At 54.2% G+C, this 5,695-nt stretch overlaps 1 pseudogene; it reads right to left on the reverse strand.

Moving 5' to 3' along the window:
- Positions 1-3,526: 3,526 nt before the first annotated feature.
- Positions 3,527-4,353, reverse strand: LOC110598033 (small ribosomal subunit protein uS19 pseudogene; annotated as a pseudogene).
- Between the last annotated feature and the right edge of the window lie 1,342 nt (positions 4,354-5,695).

The raw sequence follows: 5,695 nt of genomic DNA on the forward strand, positions 1-5,695 counted from the left end.
TGGAAGACCACATCTTTCTTTCTCATTGGGCTCACTGGCTCCTATGGTCCAGAGAGGACAAGAACCTGTTTGAGGGCACACAGTAGGTCTCAGATGGGTCCTCTTAGTCTCTCTCACCACCCATCCATGTCGACAGAAGTTAATTGAGCACCAATTGTGGGCCCCCTCCTCCTAAGGCTTAAAAGCAAACACCAAGGAAAACAAACATTAATAGTATTGAATCGTGATGAGCATGATGAAAGGGACAGGGAGCGATGGGCTGGACAGGCGGGACTCTTGTTCAGGGAGATAAAGGCTTCTCTGGAGAAGAAACTTGTCAACTGAGACCTGAGGGTGAAAGGTTATGCACCAAGGAAGTGGAAACAGTGTTTGCGGCACAGGGAATGGCATTTGCAAAAATTTAGAGGCTAGAGAGAGCGTGGTGTGCTTGAACAGAAGGAAAGGAATGGCTGAGGCATCTGAGGTTGGAAAGGGAGCCAGGGGCCAGCCATGAAGGCCTGCAGGCCTGAGGGAGCATGGTTTTTATTCTGAGGTTCCACAGGGGTCACTGCAGAAGTTTAAACAGAGGATGAGCCTCAGGTGTCACCAGGACACCCGAGATGAGGTGATGAGATGCAAGGTGGGGTGGGGATGAAGGTAGGCGACTGTGGAACACTGCAGAGGAAGGGCTAAGGGAGTGGGAGCCGGGCAGGGTGCGGGCGCGGGCAACTGTGAACTGAATCTCACTCCACCTCTGCCTCCAGTTCTTCGCCCCTCCAAGAGGCCACAACAGTGCATCCCGACAGGAAACTGGGACTTCTCAGTCCCAGCCCGGGCTTTGACCACTAACTCGCTATGTGACCTTTGTCTCTTCCCTGATCTGTGTATCTCTCTGCACCACAGGTCAAACACAGTGCTCCTTCTCATGAGGGCAGTCTGCTCCAGGCCTTGCTTTTAGAATCATTTCTGCTCCCTATGCGTCTGCGTCCCCCGGGAATGCCTCCCTTTCCCATGCCTCTGTTCCCCCCAGAGAAGAATCAGTGGCTTCAGGCATCAGACACCTGGCTACAAGGGCTGGTTCCTCCTGTAGTACTCTGGAGTGCCAGCAGGTGGCACATCCAGCCTCTGGAGGGTGAAGGAGGAGAGGGAAGGGGTTGGGAGAAGGGCAGGCCTGAAGGTAAAGGGGCTTCCCAGGAGCCCCACCGCCCACTCCGAGGCTCACATCTGCCCCCTGGAGGTAGGAAGGACAGAATTGCTATTCTGGCTTCTGAGGTAGAAGCCGACTTTGAGAGGAAGGTGACAAGCGAGATTGTGCTTGGCTGGACCTGGCCTCCAGTTCAAAGCCCTTGAACTGAGGTTAGAGGCTGGATGGAGGTGGGTGCACTGTGGGCCTGAGGCTAGTCCTGGGTTCTTCCATTAAGCCTAGATTCCAGAGCTGTAAACCCAATGAAAAGCCAAGTTGTCACTCATATTGGGGGAAGGGTTGTTGGGAATCGAACCCACAGACTTGTGCTTCCTAGCGCTTTATCTCTAAGATCTTTATGAGGCCGTCATCTGTGCACCCCACCCCAGGAGGCCCTGGCTGGGTGTGTGAGAGCAGCCTGGAGGGAGAGCTTCCAGGGGGACGAGGGGCCCACCCAGGGAGCCAGGGGAAGGAGGGGTCCCATAAATAGCCACTCCCAGAGATAAGGGGCTGTCAGAGAGGAAGAGGCTGCCTACAGGGCCAGGACACGTGGGGGCTTCTGCACTCAGGCACAGCACCAGGGCTGCCCTGCCGCCGGAGGCTACCAGTCCCCAGTGGGAACATGGGGAGCCTAGGCCCCAGGGCTCAAGGTCATATGGTAGGTCAAAGGCCAAGGTGGGGGAGGACCTGCAATTTCAGAATGTGACTTTTAAACAAGGTTAGAGTGTCCTTGGGAGGAGGAACCAGGGATGTCAACTGAGAATTGTTGAGGACACTGGTTGGGGGGTCCCCCTAGGGGTAAAGGCAGGGGAAAGCAGAGGCTCTTTTGCATGAAGAAGCCAGAGGAGGAAGAGGAACCAGCTATTTGCTTAGGCAAACTCCAGCTAACAAGTTGGGGGTGGGGAGGCCTACACAGGCCTACCATCCTCAATATCCTATAGGCCAGCTCACCTAAGCAGGAAAGAAAAGCTTCCAGATAGGGCATTGACTTGCTGTGTGGCCTCGGGTGGGTGAGTTCACCCCTCTGAGCTGCAGCTTCTTTTTCTGCAGAATGGTGATAACAATCCTACCTCCCTGGGATGGGGGAATTATGAATCAAGGTGATGCATGCCGAGGGCTTGGCATGATGCCTGGCACTTAGAAAATGCTCAATAAATAGCGGTGAGATTGCTGTTGTTATTATGCTAGCGCCGATATGCCACCTCAGAGAGGTGAAAAGGCATGGAGCTAGGGGTCAGAAAGTCAAAGAGGGAGAAATCCGCAGGAATGGCCGCAGCCCCTCTCAGCATGTGTCTGCAGAGCCTAGGGAGGGCACAGTGCTGGTGGCTCCCCAAGTTCCAGGGATCCCTGGCTCTACCATCTCCCTGATCAGGAACACAGTCCTTTGTTTGCTTAGAAAGCCCCCTGCCACTTGGGCCCATCTCTCAGCCATCACCTGAGTCCTGCCTATAATTCCGTCACTCTGAACCCTGCCCCAGTTTCCCACTGTTCTTGGGCTCAGACTCAACTCCCACACCCACCACTCAAGACTGGTCTTTCAGTACTAGGGGAACCTGGTCCCCTCGGTCCTCAGGGCTTCCATGTATACTGCCCCTCTGCCACAACGTCCTTCCCCACTCACCAGGGGCCTGACTCACACAGCACTGCTTCCTTCAAGACTTCTCTGATTCCCTCCTTCTGGCTCTCGCCAAGATGTTATTTTGCTTTTACTATGATTATTAGGTTCCTACTTGCTCCCACCCCCCCCCACACCCCCCTGAGGGGGCACTCATTCAGTGCTGAACACAGTGTCAGCAGAGGGATGTGGCAATACGTATGCGTCGAATGAATACATGAGTTCCTATACCTCTTCCCAACCACGCCTACCATCTAGGTCTGATTTAGCCTAGTCTTGGAATTGGAGGGCACCAACCCTCCCTTCCCCAGAACAGGTATCCCTAACTGGAGACTCCCAGCAGTCACTTGTGTCCCTTCCATATGGAGAGTTCACTCTCTGCCATACCCATCTCATGATGGACAGCCCCTCATAGAACCTCATGGGTAGGTAGGGATCTGAGTCGGCAGCGCTCTCTCTCTCAAATCCCAGCTGTGCCCTGCCTCTGCCCAGCCGTAGCCCTCCTGCCAGGCCTTCTCTTCCTCCAGTCCCAGCAGTGCTCATTATTCCAGCTCAGAGTGAGTTCAGTCCTCTCCGGCTTTTCTCGTCTTGATTCTCACTGACCTCTTGAAAGGTTGGGCCCCCGAGTGCAGCCCAGAGCTCCAGATGACTTCTGAGAACCATTTCACCAGCGTGTCCCCACTTCCTGACCTGGAAACCTGGGGCCTTCCCCACTGAGGCAGCCAATGCTGTGTCCTGTGCTCATCTGTGTCCAGCAACAACCCAGACAGGCCCTTCCCTTCTAAAAGCAGCCTTCACTGTGCTGTGGAAACTTGGGCTCTACCACTTTCCTTTTGGGACCTCAATGCTTCCACCTATACCATGGGAAGACCTTCTCTGAGCAGTAAGGGGGAGCCCTGACTCACTGCTATGTATAAGAGTGAGCTTCTGACCAGCGTCTACTTCGTGGCCCTGGTTGAAATGTTCTGCTGTTGTGGTCTTGAGATTCTAGATAAGTTTTGAACAGAAAACTTTCTTTCTCTCTTTGGTTGTGTGAGCCTTTATGAACCAGCAGGCTACGTTAAGGGGGATGAAGCTGAAGGAGTGGGTAGCCTGATGCCAGGGTGGCTGTGCTTCACGGGCTTGTCGGTGGTGGAGAAACTCACCCAGGTAGTAGCTGATTCTTGGCTGGATCTGCACTTGGTTGAAGGTCTTGTGTTGCAGATGCCAACGCCCCTGCTCACCACCCCAGCAGGATGATCTTATCCCACAGGTGCATCTTCACTACCTACGGCTTCTCTATGGGTGGAACCTCCTTCTTTGGTCTTGAGCAGGTGCTTCAGCTGCTTTCTATGCTGCTGTTGGTTTAGGGACCGTGGCTGCTACATGCTATAACAGCTGGATGTGCATCAGTAGGACATGTCCAGCAGCAGGTCAAGGTCCATGCCACTCTAGGTGAGCTTGCAGAAGGTCACTTCTTCTGCTCTGCTTCATCCATCTGGCTGGCTCCTGCACCTTGTGTTTTCATTATGCACTGGACCCTGCAAGTTGTATCCTGACCTTGACCCATCATCATCTGGCTGAGCAGCCCTGGCTAATGTGGTGACCTAAGAGAGAGAAAGGTTCAACAGATAAGAGGCTGATTCTGCTCTCCTTCTGGGGGCCACACATCTCTGCACACCTAGGTTTTCCCCCAGGAAATGTCAGAGGATCAAACTCTACAGGGCTATTCTGCACAGCTCCTTGACCCTGAGCCCTATAGGGAGGAACCCCCTTCTCCCCTAGGCTTTCTGATCCAGAACCCTGTCCTTCATGAATCCTTCCCCAAATCCTTCAGTCTTGCCCCCAACTCAAAGATCATTCATGCTGCCTCAGCTTCACAAACACCCCTCTGAGAGAGCTGGGAAGTGTTCGCAGGGCTGGATTGGGTGGGAGAGCAGGTATGATACACTAAAATACGCAGGGGCCCCAGCTCTCAAATGATCCTGATTCCTACAAAGCAACTGCTAACTGAAGTCTGTCAGCATTAAATGACATGATGTCTGGAATTTGTTTTAAAATACTTTAGGAAAAAGGGAGGAGTAGATGAAGTAAGTGTGACCAATCTTGATCACCATTGAAGGTGGCCCGTTGCCTACACAGGGAGCATTATACAAGCTGGTCATTAGACTATTCTACTTTTGTGTATGTTTGAAATGTCTCAATCACCATGATAAAAGGGTAGAGGGTCATCAAAGTTTCCCAGGACTTCCTCCCCAGAAGACCCCCTCCCCACACCATTGAGAAATTTCTCCAGGAACCAAGTGAAACCCCCAATACTATGCAGCCTCATGTATGTGCATATGTGCATTCCCCCGAGGAAAACATCCACAGCTTTCATCCCAGACTCCAAGGGTCGTGACCCCTCTTCCCTCCCCCAAAAGATCACCGGCTACCTTGCAGACCGCCCTGTTAAGTCCCTGTTTGAAGTCAGCACTGCTTGCCCTCACCCCAAACTGGTTGGTCACTGCGGAGTGTGTCTGTGTCACATGCCAGGTGAAGCTAAAGTCCCCCTGCTCCTGAGAGCCAGTTTCTCCACCTGTTCACTGCGAATCGTGGGGAGGCCCCTGTGGCCACCGAAAGGACAGGACGGTGTTCCGCCCGCCAGGTCCACCGCTTAGCAGGCAATTCCCACACGCAGCGCCTCGCCCCTCGTCCCCAACCCCCTCCAGGCCCTGGCCAGTCCACCTCCCGCTTGGGGCGGCAATTTGTCTCCTTTTGAACCCCTCGCCCCCGACGGGTTTCCCCCTTTGATTCGCGGCCCGGAGGCTTCCCCCAGCTTTGAAATGCAAACCCGCCTCGGCTGGGGCCGCGGGCGGCCTGGAGCTATAAAAGGCCTGGGTGGGGCGGGCGCGGCGGCAGGGCCAGCGAGTTCAGGTGAGCAGTCGCTGGTCGTCGGG

Source organism: Ictidomys tridecemlineatus, chromosome 1, assembly GCF_052094955.1.
Source record: "Ictidomys tridecemlineatus isolate mIctTri1 chromosome 1, mIctTri1.hap1, whole genome shotgun sequence".
NCBI classification, from domain to species: domain Eukaryota; kingdom Metazoa; phylum Chordata; class Mammalia; order Rodentia; family Sciuridae; genus Ictidomys; species Ictidomys tridecemlineatus.